General features: G+C 39.4%; 1 pseudogene; it reads right to left on the bottom strand.

Moving 5' to 3' along the window:
* Positions 1–16,389: 16,389 nt before the first annotated feature.
* On the bottom strand, positions 16,390–17,459 carry LOC112311210 (farnesyl pyrophosphate synthase pseudogene; annotated as a pseudogene).
* Between the last annotated feature and the right edge of the window lie 980 nt (positions 17,460–18,439).

Raw genomic sequence — 18,439 nt, 5'->3', positions numbered from 1 at the left:
GAGATGATGGAATCACAATTAAAGAGCAGCCACCTAACTTGGGGAAGGAAGTAGTTAACTTTTTCTGTAGAATTTTTAAACATTTTTTTCCATACTATATATAATTTTGCATAAATGCATATTATAAGTGCTTTTATTATTTTCATTCATGTTTTTGCTTTTTTTTTCTTTTCTACTCAGTTTCTCCCTCCCTTTCTTTTTCTTTTTTCTCCTCATCCAACACCAGACATTCCCACACACACAAGCCAGATCATCTACCAAATATGCATCCTGCCATATTTTAATCCATGCTCAAAAAATCATATATAGAAGGTTTTCTGTCTTTTTTTTTTGCATTACAAAAGTGAGATCACATTATATACATTTTTTGAATCTTACCCTTCTCTTTCAACAATACCTCATGGAAATCTCTCCAAGTCAATTGGTTTAGATTTGATTCAGTCTTTTTTTTTAAATTTTTATTGTTATTCAATTACAGTTGTCTGCCTTTTCTCCCCATCCCTCCACCCCACCTCCATCCTCCCCCTTGATTTTGTCCATGTGTCCTTTATAGTAGTTCCTGTAAATCCCTATCCCCACTCCCCTCTGGCTATTGTTACATTGTTCTTAACTTCAATGTCTCTGGTTATATTTTGTTTGCTTTTTTCTTCTGTTGATTATGTTCCAGTTAAAGGTGAGATCATGTGGTATTTGTCCCTCACCGCCTGGCTTATTTCACTTAGCATAATGCTCTCCAGTTCCATCCATGCTGTTGCAAAGTGTAGGAGCTCCTTCTTTCTCTCTGCTGCATAGAATTCCATTGTGTAAATGTACCATAGTTTTTGGATCCACTCATTTGCTGATGGGCACTTATGATTCAGTCTTTTTAATGGCTGAAGAATAATTTATAGTGCTGGTTTGCAATAAATTATTCAGCCATGGGCTTTCTTTAGAGCTTTTTGTCACAATAAATAATGCTGCAATAGCATCCATGTACATGTGTTTTTATGAATAGTGGTTTTATCTCTGTGGGATAGATTCCCAGGTGTGAGCTTGCTGGGTCAAAGGCACAGTAATATTCAGTCTTAATAAATATTATCTTCATTTGAAATTACTTACTTCCCTAGAGCCATCCTTTTTCTCCCTTTGCTCCCTATAATTCTCTTTCCCATTTCCCTGCTACATCCTTTCTCTTTTATTTTTATAATTATACTCTTGACGTGTTCATCTCGGGTCTAATTTTTTAAACAGTTTTTATTGATTATGCTATTACAGTTGTCCCAGTTTTCCCCCCTCTATCCCCCCTCGGCTCTGCCCACCACCCAACTCTCCAGCATTCCCCTCCCTTAGTTCACGTCCATGGGTTATACACACAAGTTCTTTGAGTCCTCTGTTTCCCGTACCATTTTTTCTCTCTCCCCATCTGCCTTATACCTACTAACCATGTTTCTTCTTCCCTGTACCTTTCCCCCGCTATTCCTCCCTTCCCCCTCCCCACTGAAATCCCTCCATGTGATGTCCATTTCTCTGATTCTGTTCCTGTTCTGGTTGTTTGCTTAGTTTTTGTTTTTGTTGTTTTTCTTTTCTTTTAGGTTTATTTGTTGATAGTTGTGAGTTTGTTGTCATTTTACTGTTCATATTTTCAATCTTCTTTCTCTTAGATACATCCCTTTAACATTTCATATAATAATGGCTTGGCAATGATGAACTCCTTTAACTTGACCTTATCTAGGACGCACTTTATCTGCCCTTCCATTCTAAATGATAGCTTTGCTGAATAGAGTAATCTTGGATGCAGGTCCTTGTCTTTCATGACTTGGAATACTTCTTTCCAGCCCCTTCTTGCCTGCAAGGTCTCTTTTGAGAAATCAGCTGATAGTCTAATGGGAACTCCTTTGTAGGTAACTCTCTCCTTTCCTCTTGCTTCTTTTAGGATTCTCTCTTTATCTTTTATCTTGGGTAATTTAATGATGATGTGTCTTGGTGTGTTTCTCTTTGCATCCAACTTCTTTGGGACTCTCTGAGCCTCCTGGACTTCCTGGAAGTCTATTTCCTTCACCAGATTGGGGGAGTTCTCCTTCATTATTTGTTCAGATAAGTTTTCAATTTCTTGGTCTTCCTCTTCCCCTTCTGGCACTCCTATAATTCAGATATTGGAACATTTCAGGTTGTCCCAGAGGTTTGTAAGAGTCTCTTCACTTGTTTGAATTCTTATTTCTTCATTTTATTCTGGGTGGATGTTTATTTTTTCCTTTTGTTCCAAATCATTGCTTTGAGTCCTGGTTTCCTTCTTGTCACTGTTAGCTCCCTGAACATTCTGTTTTATTTCACTTTGGGTAACCTTCACTTGTTTTTTCATTTTTCGACCAAGCTCAATCAGATCTGTGAGCATTTTGACTATGAGGGCTTTAAATTCTCCATCAGATAGGTTGGCGAACTCCTCCTTGCTTAGCTCTCTTTCTGAGGCTTCTTTGTTCTTTCATTTGGGCCATATTTCTTTGTCTTGGTGCAGCTGATAGGTTGTAAGAGGGTGGGGCCTTAGGTATTCACCTGGGCAGGGCAGCCCTCCCTGCTGCACTGGGGCACTGCCTGTGGGGGAGGGGCCAGAGAGGGAACAGTGTGGCTCTCCTGCTCATCTCTAGAGCCCTTTTCAATGGACTCTCACGTGAGACTGGGAGCTTCTCTTACTGCCCTAACTGCTGTAGCCCACAGCCACCTCTGAGTCCCCTTAAGTCAGCCCCTCCCTCACAGCCCAAGGAGCTCAGCAGCCAGCCCCACCCCCAAGGTCTGCAGCCTCACGGGGTGGGGGGAGGGGGAAGGGGGGGGCGCGAGTCAGCTTGCAACACCTTACTGGTCTGGTTGTTCTGGTTGATTTTTTCTTTAATACCTTGGTTGTCAGAGTTCCATGCAGTTTGATTTTCTGGCACTTTTGGTTGTTTATTGATTTCAGATTGGTCGTTATCCTCCTTTTGGCTGTGTGAGAAAGCAAAGGGTCTCTACCTACGCCTCCATCTTAGCCGGAACTCTCCTCGGGTCTAATTTTATAGGCTAAAATGTAAGTTGTTTGTGCTAATCTATAAAATACAATATTTTAAATATAAAAGATTGTCATTTTAAAAGTCTCAGCAGAAAGAACCCTCTTCTGCAGGGGACTGGGTGATTAAGAATAGCACCATAGGAATGTAACATGAAACCAATATTTTCCTCTTCCTATATTTAATTCATATATGTGTTTACATGCCCTGGCCAGGTGGATCAGTAGGTTGAAGCGTTGTCATGAACCAAAAGGTTGTGGATTTCATTCCCAGTCAGAGCACATACCTAGGCTGTGCTTTCACAACCAGTTGGGGCATGTACAGGAGGCAACCAGTCAATGTTTCTCTCTCACATCAATGTTTCTCTCTCTCTCTCCCCCCTCCCCTTCCTCTTGCTCTCTAAAATCAATAAGCATATCCTCCCGTGAGGATTAAAAAAAAAGATATGCATTCACAAACACCCAAGCACTATGGCAACTGAATATCAGCAGCAGTATATTATGCAATCCCTTGCCAATGTTTCCTAAGTAATTCACTATGTGGTTCACTGATTTCCTGAACATACTCTTCCCCTTAAATATCACTCATAAGATTATTTATTCACTTGACAAATATTAATGGAGTTACTGGTATGTGATAGGCACTCTACTAGATGGTGGTGGGCATACAGCAGTAAATAAGATGAACAAGGTCCCACTCTCACAATGCTTATCTTCTAGCTGAAGGGGAAAATATTAAACAACTAATTACACATGTATTTAAATATATTTCTATTGTGATAATGTACATATAACATAAAACTTTCTTAAGCTACTGTACTGTATCTGTTATTAAAGCAGCCTATATCCAGTGAATTCAGGTTTGAACATTTTTAAGTGTACAGTTCAGTGGCATTAAATATATTCACATTGTTGTATAACCATTGATCTCATCCATCTCCACAATTCTTTTCACCTTGCAAAACCGAAATTCTACCCATTAAACAGCTTCCAATTTCCTTCCACCCAGTTCCTGGTAAACACTCTTCTGCTCTCTGTCTCTATGGATTTTAGTCCACATATGTCTTTTTTGTGACTGACCTACTTCACTTATCATAATGTCCTATGGATTCATCCATGTTGTAACATGTGACAGGATTTCTTTCCTTTTTAGGAATGAACAATGTCTTATTGTATGTATATAGACCATATTTTATTTATCTATTCATCGGTTGCTTTGGGTTGCTTTCACTTTTTGGATAATATTTTAAAATCTTTGTTGTTATTTTTTTAAAAAAGAGGTTTAAGCCTCCACTGTAGACTAACAGAGCTGATAAAGGTTGGCAAATTATTTCTCCCACACAACTTTACTTACATATTCCCAAATAGAGTAAATGTACATTTTAATTACTCTTTTTAAAAAATGTTAACCAGAGTGTTCTCTTTCTAGATATTTCCTTTCCTCTTCTTGCTTTATCCCTATCGAGAGAGTGAGGCTGTGTCCATTTCCCCAGAGGGGTTATGGCAGGGGAAAAAACCTTTTCTGAATGTTTCTCTGGCTACTATTGTCCAAAAGCTTAGGTGCTTAAGGAAATAGAACCAGGTAGGACTCCAGTTATCTTAACAGACAGCTTCATGGACAGATAACCACTAAAGGCAAAGCGGTCACTCCCAATACCTTTCTTTCCTCCTCTCCCACTTGAACTATAAAGCTTAGTGCTACAGAACTGTAGAACCCTTTGGGACCCTAAATTGACTGAAATTATATTTTTACCATCATGGATGAATGAGATCTTGAAGTATAAATTAAGTTATATTTCTTGTTCACCTGAGCTGTAGACTGGGATCTCTAGTCCTATACACTATGAATGTTTTAATTACAGCATATTACATATTGTGATGGGGGACTGGTTTCTATGAGAGCCTATGACAAGGACCTGACACAGTTGGGGAAAAGGGGTGGAAGGTAGTCAGGTTAGGGTTCCTTGAATTTGAGCTGAGATATCAAGGATCTCCCTGAAAAAAGTATTCCTACCCTTGCCTAGTAACTAGGAAAACTTTTCCCACACATGCCCTTGCAAAAACCTTAGCTTCCCAATTCTAATCAGTATTCTTGAGATACCCAAAGCTCCATGTAGATGTCATCATTTTCAAGGAGTTTGACAATTCTCTAGATGTTTTAAGATGCCATTTTGTTCTTGGCAATATACCTGCTAAACATCTGAACATTCTTCCTACAGCACAGACATATCAACTCATATATTTTTCTTTTGTAGTATCCATATTCAATCCTAGCATCCATCCTTCATCATAGAGAGCCACCATGCTGAGAAGCAAATAAAGGAAAAATAGTACCCCCACATCGTTAATTGCTGCATTTTTAAGCAGACACAAACACTTTTCCTCTTTGGCTTTAGAACAGCTAATAGGCTGCCAGCTGGGACTCCCAGAGACTTTAAGAGCTTTAATCACCAGAATGAACTTTGTTCTTTTTAAGGAAAATCAAACTAGAGAAAAGGCATACTCAGATATTTCCCCATGGTAAGAACAGGCACAAAATTTTGTGACTTATTTTTCATGCACCCACCACTGATTTTACTATAATTTCAGTAAAATTTTACTGAAATACAAGCAAATTATAATTTAACTATTTAACCTAAATCTATTTTCTGAGCTCCAGACTCATATTCATTTACTTAGTACATTCCTTTTCAATATTTCATAGGGATCTAAAAAGAAAAAGGATGTTTTTTAGACTCACAATGCCTCTGATTCCAAATGTGTAGGGTTTTTTTTCCCACACCAAGAAATTTCCAATTCTCTGGGGACACCAGCTAGGTGTTTTGCAATTCATTTTAATTCTGACACTGTCTACCTGGAGAGAGCCTGAGATGCCATAAGTTAGGGGCTTAGGCCCAGAAGATCACCCCCACTTCAGACACTAATCACTGGTCCTGGCTATAAATCAAGGTTCTCATGATGCCCTTCTCAGGTTTGATAATTTGCTAGAATGACTGACAAAACTCAGGGAAATGTTTTACTTATCATTACCAGTTTATTATAAAGGACACAACTCATGTATAGCCAAATAGAGGAGATGAGTAGGGCAAGGTATGGGAGGAAGGATGTAGGTGTGCAGAGCTTCATGCCCTCTTTGCATGTGCGTGCCATCTTCCAAACACTGCCATTTTTTCACCATCTTGGAAGCTGTGCAAACCCTGTTGTTATGGTTTTTATGGAGGCCTCACTACATAGCCATGATCGATTGATGCATTGGCCATTGGTGATTAAGTCAATTTCAGCCCCTCTTTTCTCCTCGGAGGCCACATTGTGTGTATAGGGGTGAATAAAAGTTACACCCTCCAGTCACATGGTCACCTCCTCTGGTGACCAGCCCCATCCTACAAGAGCCACCTCACTGGAATAAACTAAGGTATGATTGGAAAGGGCTTATTATGAATAACAAAATATGCTCCACTCACCACTGTCACTCAGAAAGTTGCAAGGGTTTTGGTAGCTCTATGCCAGGAACTGGGAGCAGAGACCAAATGTATATTTCTAATTATGTCACAGCATCTCAAGGTAATCATGCCCCAAAATGAAATCTTTCTTAAAAAATTTATTTATTTTATCCTCACCTGAGAACATGCTCACTGATCTGATTTTATTTTATTGGCTTTTTAAAAAAATTATGTTTTATTGATATACTATTAAAGTTGTCCCAATTTTTCCCCTTTTGCACCCCTACACCCAGCAACCCAACTGCTTCACCCAATCCCCACACCATTGTTCATGTCCATGGGTCGTGCATATAAATTCTTTGGCTACTCAATTTCCTATGCTGTACTTTACATCCCCATGGCTATTCTGTAACTACCTATTTGTACTTCAAATCCTCTCACCTCTTCACCCATTCCCCTACACCCTGCCATCATCTGGAATCCATCAAAACACTCTCCGTAACCATGATTCTGTCTCTATCTTCTTATTTGCTTAGTTTGTTTTTTAGATTCAATTGTTCATAGGTATGTATTTACTGCCATTTTATTGTTCATAGTTTTGATTATCTTCTTTTTCTTAAATAAGTCCCATTAACATGTCATATAAAAATGGTTTGGTGATGATAAACTCTTTTAGTTTTTCTCTTTTTTGTGAAGCTCTTTATCTGCCCTTGTATTCTAAATAATATCTTTGCTAAGTAGAGCAATCTTGGCTGTAGATCCTTGTTTTTCATGAGTTTGAATATTTCTTGCCAGTCCCTCCTAGCCTGCAAAGTTTCTTTAGAGAAATCAGCTGACAGTCTTATAGGCACTCCCCTGTAGGTATCTAACATCTTTTCTCTTGCTGCTTTGAAGATTCCCTCTTTATCTTGAACCTTTGGCATTTTAATTATGTGTCTTAGAGTGGCCCTCTTTGCATTCATCTTGTTTGGGACTTTCTGTGCTTCCTGGATGTTCACGTATATTTCCTTCACCAAATTAGGGAAGTTTTCTTTCATTATTTTCTCAAATAGATTTCCAATGTCTTGTTCTTTCTCTTCTCCTTGTGGCATATCTCTGATGTGAATATTGGAATGCTTGAACTTGTCCTAGAGTCTGCTTATACTATCCTCATTTTTTTGGATTCTTTTTTCTTCTTGTTGCTCTGATTGGTTGTTTTTTTGTTTCCTTATGATCCAAATCATTAATTTGATTCTTGGCTTCATTTACCCTATTGTTGTTTCCCTGTAAATTGTTTTTTTATCTCAGTTAGTATATCCTTCATTTCCGACTGGGTCTTTTTTATGCTGCTGAAGTCCTCACTAAGTTCCTTGAGCATCCTTATGAACAGTGCATCTGATTGCTTATCTCCATTTTGTTTAGTTTTCTGGAGTTTTGATCTGTTCTTTCATTTGGACTGTGTTTCTTTGTCTCCTCATTTTGGCATCCTCCTGTGTTTGTTTCTATATATTGGGTAGAGCTGCTATGAGTCCCTGTCTTGGTAGTGTGGCCTAATGTAGTAGGTGTCCTATAGAGTCCAGTGGCACAGCCTCCCCTATCACCCAAGCTGGGTCCTTGAGGTGTGCCCTTCATGTGTGCTGAATACACCCTCCTCTTGTAGGTGAGCCTTGATTGCTGTTGGCAGGTCTTTGGGAGGGATTTACCCAGGCCGGTCATCTGCAAGGACAGGCTGTGACCACTGAGCACACTCCTCAGCCCTCCATAGAGGATCAGCTGTACAGGGGCAAGGTGGTGGTACTACAACATGCTCTGTAGCTGTCCACTGGCTGCACAGGCCCTGGGGTTTCCTGAGTGGTGCAAACCAAGGCCAGCCCCTACCTGTGTTCTGCCTGAGATCACGCTGCCTGAGCTATAGAGCAATCTTAGATGGCTGCTACTTGTGCTGAGCTTGGAGATTCCCAGCCAAAGCCAAGCTGTGAGTCTAGGCTAGAGCTGCTAGTGCCAGGCCTGAGGCCACTTAGCAAGAGGTAGAAGGGCTGGGAGCTCACTGAGGCCAGCTGTAGTTTGCTTGAAAGGATTTAGAAAGCTGTGAAGCATGAGCCAAGACCAGCCATTTATATGTGTAAGCCACTGTTAACAGCTATAAGTTGGGTGGGATGAAGCCTCAGGGGATTTCCAGAGTAGGCAAACAGTGTTAGCCAGGTTGACGGAGTCTCAGATATGGCATGTGCCTGATGCCTGCCATGCATGTGGCTCTGCCCGCCTTTCTGTCTGGGAGAAACCTGTCCCCCAGCTCTCACCTTGATGCCAGACACTACAGGTTCTCCCTGTGTGCCACTGGTGCCTTTAAAGTTGCTACTTGGTGCTGGAGCTCAGAGGGAGTGAATCAGATTTTGTGCATAGGTTCTTGAAGAGGATCTGCTTGGGACTCCAGAAGTTTCTTCCAGAGACTCAATCCCTGCTGGTTTTTGCAGCCAGAAGTTATGGGGACTTATCTTCCTGGCACTGGAACCCTGGGCTGGGGTCCTGATATTGAGACTCCTTGCTCCTGACATATCCCTCCCAAGTTTTTATCCACCACATATGTATGTGGGACCAGCCCATTCCATGTTTCTGCCTGTCCTACCAATCTGGGTGGATGTGATTTAGTTCCATAGTCATCAGACTTCCATTCAACTCAATTTCTGACAGTCCTGAGTAATGGTTGTTCTATAATTTAGTTGTAATTTTTATGTGGTTGTGCAAGGAGGTGAGATGTGTTTACCAATGCTTCCATTTTGATCAGAAATCCTCACTCACTGATTTTAGAGACAGGGGAAGAGAGGAAGAAAGAGAGGGAGAGAAACACTGAGGTGAGACTCATCAATTGGCCATCCCTGGCACATGCCCCAAATGTGTACTGAAACTGCAGCCTGGACATGTGCCCTGACCAGGAACTGAACCCACAATCCTTTGGTCTTCAGGACTATGCCCAACTAACTGAGCCACAATGGCCAGGGCCAAAATTGAAATCTTGATCTTCCTCCCCAAAATAATACCATATATCTCTGTGCATAATGCACACCCATGTTTTTGGCCCAAACTTTCAGGAAAAAAACATTCATTTTAACATTTTAGTTCAATTTTTATTTATTTATACTTAGAAACAAAACAGATTATCATATTTCAGGGTATTATTTTGCATACAGATATCGTTATTGCTTTCTAGAGTTCTGCTTTTAACACATAGGCATAAATAAAAGAATCAAAAACATTTATATAGATATGGAATTAGCACTATCCATGTATAATTACATCCTTATTCTTCCCTCAAAAATTTGGGCAAAAAGGTATACATTATACACTGCAAAATACAATAAATATGGTCGATATTCCCCATTTGCTGTTTCCATACTCTGGAAGGCACTTACACACGCTGTCCCTCCTGCCTGGAATGCTTTGCTCCACTCCTTACCTGATAGCCTTCTACTTATCTTTCAGACTTGAACTTAAATGTCACTCTGTCAAAGAGGCCTTCCCTGACCCTCTCCCAGTCTAAAGGATTTTTTCTCATATTCCCTACAATTCTCCTTCATAGCACATCACAGTTTCTAATAATGTGTTTCATGAAAATTTGTGTGTTGCCTGGCTCCCCGACTAGTGTGGGTGAAGAGACTGAATTGTTGGCTGTTTCTATGAGCACCCAGCAGAGTGCCTACCATATATGAGGTCTGTCTGGAAGATGTCCATCCATGTAATATGAAAAAAACAAAGACATTTATTGAATAAGATACCAACTACAAGAAACATTGTACATAAGACAGTGACACCTCATCCCCTTCAAAGTTGGCACCTAGGGACTTCACACAGTTCTCTCAATTGCCATCAGCTGCCCCATCATATGTTCCTGAATCTCATTAATGGTCTGAAATCTCTTCCCTTTCAAAGGTGATTTTATTTTGGGAAAAGCCAAAAGTCACAGGGCACCAAATCTGGGTTGTAGGGAAGCTGTGTCACCTGGGTGATTTGATGTTTTGCCAGGAAACTCTGCACAAGATGTGATGCATGAGCAGATAAGTTGTTGTGATGAAGCAGCCAATCACCAGTTGCCCATATCTGCAGCCTTCTGAATCATCCAAATATTTTCTGAAGAGAAATGTTCAAGCTTAATGCAATATCTGATGCAGATTTGTTGTTCTACTTGTTCAATCATTTGAATGCAAGAGCCACACATATACATGCCTACTCAATGGTGTCTACAGCCCCCACTGACTAGTACAGTGAAGTCATCATTGTTCACACATGTGCATTCCAGTCCACTCTCTTTGGCTGCCAGGTTACACTGATGTTGTACAAACCGTTCAAGTCATATTAATGATGTCTGGACTTTTTACAGATAGACCTCATATAGTGGCTGCTCATATTTGTTGAATGAATGAGTGAATTGTCTATATCTGTGTTTCTTAAAATAAACTCTCAGAATTGTTCTCCTGGATGATAATATGTTTCCCGACAGAAGGGTTTGCAGTCAAATAAATGTAATAGATAACTAAATTAAACAAAGTTAAACAGGTCTCTGTACTGCAGGATATCTCAGCCTATAATTTGCTAAGAAACACTGTGAATACAGTACTCAAGAGGGGAAATGAATGGGAGGTTACATCAGAGAGTATCTTTCAAGATGAGTGCTCTGTGAACCATAGCAGGGGGAATTATAATAAACAGTAATTATTTAGCATTTAACTTAATAAGTGCTCCATACATACAGGGTGGGGCAAAAGTAGGTTTACAATGTGAGTACATGAAATACAGAGATTATACTTGCACTATTATTTATTAATTATTGAACTATTTTCTTTTTATATTTGTATTTATTGATTTTAGAGAGAGTAGAAGAGAAGGAGAGAGGGAGAAACATTGATTTGTTGTTCTACCTGTTTATGCATTCATTGGTTGATTCTTGTATGTGCCCTGACTAGGGATTGAACCTGCAACCTTGGCTTATCAGGACGACACTTTACCAACTGAGCTACCAGGCCAGGGCACAATTATTGTATTGTTTTCCATGTGAACAACTGTAAATCTACTTTTTCCCCAATGCATATATTAATTTTGTGATCACTATCCAAGGCTTCTATAAGTATTATTTTATTTACCTTTTTGAGACTATGTTTTAGAGCAGTTTTAGGTTTACAACAAAATTGAGAGTTAGCTACAGAGTGTTCCCATATAATTTCCGCCCCCACAACTGCATAGCCTTCTCTATTATCAACATCCCTCCCAGAGGGTATATGTGTTACAACTGATGAACCCACATGGACTGACACATCATAATCACCCAAAGTCCTTAGTTTACCTTAAGTTTTCCTCTTGTTTATACATTCTATGGGTTTGGACAACTGTATAATAACATGTATGCATTTAGGCTCCTCTGTGTCTTTGCATGAATTGATAGCTCATTTCGTTTTAGTGCTAAAATAATATTCCATTGTTTGGATATACCACAGTTTATTTATCCATTCACCTAGTGAAGGTCATCTTCATTGCTTCCAAGATTTGACAATTATAAATAGAGTTGTTATAAACATCCATGTGTCGGTTTTTACGGGGACATAAATTTTCAGCTCTTTTGGGTAGATGCCAAAGAGAGCAATTGCCAGATTGTAAGGTAAAAGTATGTTTAGCTTAGTAGAAATTGCCAAACTATCTTCCAAAATGGTTTGTACCAAATTTGCATTTCCATCAGCAGTGAACTCTCAGAAGAAACTCTTATTTCCATTGCTCCACATCCTCACCAGTATTTCGGGTTGTTCCTCTTTAGGATTTTGGCTATTTTAATGAGTGTGTAATATTTCATTTATTTTCCAGAATATCTCTAGATATTATGTAATTTATGGAACATCCAACATCTTATAAGAGGCAGGATTTAATTCTGGTCACTTAAATTGCAAATCCTTCAGTCTTAACTATGCAACAACACAGGCTCTCAAATATATTCTCCAGAATCTTCCACATTATCTGCACATATATAATTGCCTGTCACAGAGACAGAGGCAGCTCCACATGCAATACAGCAGTGTGTCTGATGTGAAAGCTTTCTTATATTACTACTATTATTTTCTTATCATGCCATTAGTGGTATTCTGTTGTTGTATAACAATTATCACAAACTTAGCACCTTAAAACAATCCTCATATAGTTCTATAGGTTAGATGTCCTGAAGGCTTGATTGGGTTCTCTGTTCAGGGTTTTATATGGCTGATATCAACGTGCTGGCCTAGCTGCATTCTTTACTGGAGGCTCTAGCAAAAAGTTCACTGCCAAGCTCAGTCAAGTTGTTGGCCAAATTCAGTTCTTTGTAGTAGTAGAACTCAGATCCCTCTTTCCCCCATGGCTGTAAGCCAGAAATTGCTCTCTTCTCCTACAGGCCACCCACATTCCTTGCTATGTGGCCCCCTCCATCTCTAATGAAGAATCTTTTTCATGTTAAATTCCACTTGCACTTTAAATCTCTGACTTTCCCTCTTTCTGACTTCTACAAGGGCTTGTATGATGAAGTTTAGCCATCTGGCTAAAATTTCTGTATCATAAGGTCAGCTGATTTGGGATCTTAATTAGATCTTCAAAATCTCTTCACAGCAGTACCTAGAGTATTGTTTAATTTACTAATTGGGAGAAGGTGTGTGTACACCAGAGACTGGTATCTTGGGAGCCATCTTAGATTTATGCCTACCACAATGCATGTATACACTTTCTTCACTAGACTGTAAGTCATCTAAAGGCAGGGACCACATTTTTGTTCTCTTTGTATCTTTCATATCAGTATTTAACATAGAGATGGCACTCACTTAACATTTCTTGATGGTTAGTTATCATCACCCTGTCACCATTATGCCCATTATGGATAGAATCCTCATTGAAATTTTTTGTCCCCTAGCTTTCATTACTTTATTTTGCTGTAAGTCATACTTTTCAAAATCATGACTAAAAAAGTTGAGTTCTAAGAACCAGATTCAACTTTTTTTCAGTAATTTCTGCAAAGCTCAGTGTCAATACTCTAAGAAATGGGTAGGAAAGTTTCAAAATTTGATAGATTTTACAGAATGGAACTGTGGACCAAGATCTAGAAAATTCCATAATTTCTCCCCTTGGCTGTTTTAGAGTAAAAATGTCAGAAAACAAGTACCATATTTTGCTGTGTATAATGCGCACTTTTTCCCCCAAATACTGGAGGGGAATATAAGGATGCAAATTATACATGGGTAGTGCTAATTCTATATCTATACAAATATTTTTATTTATTTATTTTTGTTTCTTATCTTTTTAAATAGTTTTTTTTATTGTTTTTCTAGTACAATTTTCTAGTACAGTTGTCTCCATTTCCCCCTACTGCCTACACAAATGTTTTTAATTCTTTTACTTATGTGTTCAAAGTGTAACTCTAGAATATATTAATGATATCCATATGCAAAATAACCCCCTGGAGTACAATAATCGGTTTTGTTTCTAAATAGAAATAAATAAAAAATTGAATTAAAATTAAAATGAAAGATTTTTTTCCCTGAAAGTTTGGGCCAAAAACATGGGTGCACATTTACATGGAAGTGCATTACACACAGAGCAAACTACGGTATACTAATGCCCTTGCCAGGTGGCTCAGTTGGCTGGATCATCATTCCATGCACCGAAAGTTTGCAGGTTCAATCCCTGGTCAGGGCACATACCTAGGTTGCAGGTTCAATCCCCAGTTGAGGTGTGTACAGGAAGCAATCAATCAATGTTTCTCACATTGATGTTTCTCTCTCTCTCTTCCTCTCTCTCTAAAATCAATAAATGTATCCTCAGATGAAGATTTTTTTTCTAAAGTGTACTAGTAACCAAGGGTGCATTCATTACAAATTTCTCAAGTTCATGAATACATGTTAAGTAGAAAGAAGAGCACACTATGTTACTTCCATGATGACTTTCTGTCAATGAAGTCTGGTGCATAGAGATGAACACTACAATATGCAAATTGATAGATGTTTCTCTGTTGTGGCCAGATGGTTCATATCCCTGAACGCTCTCTTATAATACTTTTCATGAAAATAGACTGTGTAAATAATAAGCACTCCTTTTTGGCACATATTGGATCATCAGTACTTGAGAGGGACTCTCAAACTTAGTTTGGGAACAGTGAAACCAGAGACAATCTGATATTAGTTTTTAAAAATGTAGGCTGTCAAATTTTTATACTTGTAACTTCTGGCTGTAGGCCATGCCCACCCATATTTTACTTTTTGTTACAAATATTTAGAGAGGAAATGGAGGCATGAAGCCACAATGAAGATAGTTTTCAATTGTGACTAAGAGAAAGAAAATAAGAATTGGAGCAAAAAATAATGAAATTGAGAATAGAAAAATAATAGAGAAAATCAATGAACTCAAATTTGGTTTTTTGAAAAGATTGATACAATTGACTAGACTGACCAGAGAGAGAGAGAGAAGATTCAAATTACTAGAATCAGAAATGAAAGAGGAAACATTGCTACTGACCTTCCAGAAAAGAAAGCAGTATAAGGGAATCCTATGAACGACTGTATGTCAACAAATTAGATAACTTAGATGAGATGGACAAATTCTAAGAAACACAGAAACTACCAAAACTGATTCAAGAAGAACTAGAATTGAGGCTAAAAGCCTGATGGGTGTGTGGGAGGTAAGAAGACAGATATGCATAGACTATTCTTTGAAGACTATCAACTATGAAGGAAAAGAGAGAGGTGGTTTACTGGAGCAGGATGGTACTTTAACAAAGTAAGAGCGCTCCCTCTCTCTCTCTCTCTCTCTCTCTCTTTCTCTCTCTCTCTCTGTTTTTTGGAGGCAGAAACTTGCATACAGTTTGGAGATGAAAGGTTGAGGACAAAAGAGGAGAAAGGAACAGGGTGTCTGAGGAGGCAGGAGGTGCAGTGGCATCTGGAAGAAGGAGAAAGTCAATGCCCTCCTTGCCCTCAGCCACAAGGACCAGAGTGTGGGAAGACAAACGGCCACTACTTGGGGCAGGGGGAGTAGGGGAGGGAGGCAGTAAAGGCAGTATCTCCAAGGAGAGTCAAGCTTCCATTAAGGCAAGAAAGTACAGAGGGTACAGACTAAGATTGTATTTTCAAGTGAACAGGTGTCTTCGAGGACTTAAACAGAAGATTAAAACAGAGGCCAGTAGGAGGAGGAGGAGGAGGTTCACTTGGGTATAACCATGGAAGCCAAACAGAGCTCTATTTCATTTCAACCGTGGGCAGAGCACTGTCCCCCAAAGATGCTCTTCCCTGGTACACCAGATGGGGTTGAGCAACCCTTGCCTACACACATACTGCCCTGTGATTCTTCTATTATAGAAGTCAAATGTGTTGTATGATTGCAGTTTACTTGCCTATGTCACCTACTAGGTTGTGACAGTAATTAGCATCATCTTTCCATAACAGTTTTTGCAGTTTTCTTTTCTCATTTATGTTTTAGATCCCCAAGTTAGTAATTGTAAGGAGGAACCTAAAAACTTTTATTGTGAAAAATTTAAACATACACAAAAGCATATGGAACAGTATACTGATTCTCCTCAGTGCCCAGATTCTACAGTTATCCATTCATGTGCATTCTTCCCTACCGTGATTCTTTTGAAACATCAGAGGCATCATATTATTTTACTTAAAATATTTTAGTATATGTTTCTAAAAGATAATTCTCTTTTAAAAACATAACCACATAGCATTATTAAATATTTAAGAATAGACAAATTCTTAACATCATCGTATATCCAGTAATGTTCAAATTTCCTCCATTTACTCATAAAAGATTTTATACTTTTTTAAAATCATTGCAATTGTTGATACAGCTTTTAAGGGTTTTTTGTTTGTTTTTATTTTTTAAGATTTTATTTATTTATTTTTTTGAGGATTTACTATAATTTATTGAGAACCACCCCTCCCTGCCCTGGTAGTCTTTAGGTCACTTTTTCTGCTTGTAGATCTTGTGCACCAGCCTCAGGAAGATGGCTGGGGGCAGTGGCATTGAGTGCTGCTCAATGAGACCCATAACGTGGCTGTAACTGTCTTATTCATACTGAGTGAACACAGCCTACAGATTCAATTCTTCATGCAGCATCTTCGCCTGGGCCACCTTCTCAGCCTCCTTCTGTCCATAATTCTCCTGCAAGATCTGGTGCTGTTCCAGAGAGGCCGGTTGCAGACACTGATCCACCAGCCAGCTGCATTTACTGCCCTGGATGTCAGTGCCAATCTTGCCTGTCACACTGGAGTCCCAAAAGAGATCAAGGTAATCATCCTGAACCTGAAAGAGCTCCCCCATCTCCAGCAGGATCTTCTTGGCATTGGCATGTTCCTTCTCCCCATCAATGCCATATACATGACAGCAGCTACAGGTAGGAGGAAGGTAGAAGGAGTAGAAAGCTGTCTTATACTTAACAATAGATTTATACCTCTTTTCAGTGTACCTGCCAAGATACACTCTGCCTTGTGAGGCTGTGATGAGGTTCAGGGTCTGTCCAATCTCAGTCTGATAAGAACCCTGCAGGAAGAACTCCATCAGGTTTAGGTGATAGGGCTGCTCTCAGCAGTAGAGCTTCAGCAGTCAATAGATACATGCTTCCAGAAGAATTGCATCATTGATGGCATCCAAACCTATGCCTGGCTTCTGATACCAGTAGACCTGGCCCCGCTGGGTGAGGGATGAATCCATAATGTCATCTGACACCAGGAAGAAAGCTTGGAGCAGTTCCACACACCAGCCCACAGTCATGGCCTGCTGCAGACTGTCGGCATCCAGCCTTCTCGGTTCCACCAGATCCTGGAATGTTATCAGCACAGTCATACCCCGCTGGTACTTGCCTCCAATGATTGTACTCCAGCCTTGAGACAGACAATAGCATCTCCTATTTCTGGGTGCCCCATATCATCCTCAGTCAGCACTCTGACAATCTCAGAGAAGTGCTGGATGAAACTCTGCTTTTTTTGGTCATAAACACCCAATTTCTGGTCTCCATTCATTCTGAGGGAGGAGTGAAGTACTCTGTTGCTGGATGTGGGTTCTTTTATTTATTTACTTTTAGACAGAGGGGAGGGCAAGGAGAAAGAGAGAGAGAGAAATATCAATGTGTGGTTGCCTCTCGCATGTCCCCTACTGGGGACCTGGCCCACAACCCAGGCATGTGCCCTGACTGGGAATTGAACCAGTGACCCTTTGGTTCACAGGTCGTTGCTCAATCCATTGAGTGATGCCAGCCAGGGCTGTTTTTGTTTTTGTTTTTTTTAACTCTATATGTTCCCTCTCCCACTCATTATTTCTCCATGCAATTTATTTTTTTTAAAAGACTGGGTTATTTGCTCAAAGTTTTTCCCAGATTATGGATTTTGATGATTGCATTGTCATTGTGGTATTTTATATGTTCCTTAAAAGGATTTTTTTATTTTTTAAGTATATTTTATTCATTATGCTATTACAGTTGTCCCAATTTTTCCTCCCCTTTATTCCCTTTCAGCCCTGCACCTCCCCTCCCTTCAACATTCTCCCCCACCTTAGTTCATGTCCATGGGTTGTATATATAAGTTCTTTGGCTTCTCCATTTCCTATGCTAAAAGAAATTGACATGATTATCAAGGACATCCCAAACCTTATTAACAAAAGGACCCTGCTCCAAATAGTTTTACTGTTGAGTGTTAATCATTTTCAAGGAACAGAAAATAACTACACAAATCATTCCAGAAAATAAAGAAAGAGGGATAACCTCTTTTCTTGAGGCTGGTACAACTTTGACTTCAAACCCAGTGTCAGGACAAAAAAGAAAATTATGGGCCTTTTGTTCTTCTAAGCAAGGATGCAAACATCTACATAAAATATTAACCATCCGAACCCAACACTTTATTACAAATAAGATACATCATGACCAAGTAATGTTTATCCTAAAAACACATGAACAGGACAATACTAAGCCTCTATCAGTGGGTTCCTGGTATATGCTAGGTGCTCAGTATTAGTTATT

The sequence above is a fragment of the Desmodus rotundus genome, chromosome 13 (assembly GCF_022682495.2).
Source record: "Desmodus rotundus isolate HL8 chromosome 13, HLdesRot8A.1, whole genome shotgun sequence".
NCBI classification, from domain to species: Eukaryota; Metazoa; Chordata; class Mammalia; order Chiroptera; family Phyllostomidae; genus Desmodus; species Desmodus rotundus.
The sequence above is the reverse complement of the archived record's forward strand: the minus strand, read 5'-3'. Positions and strand labels throughout refer to the sequence as shown.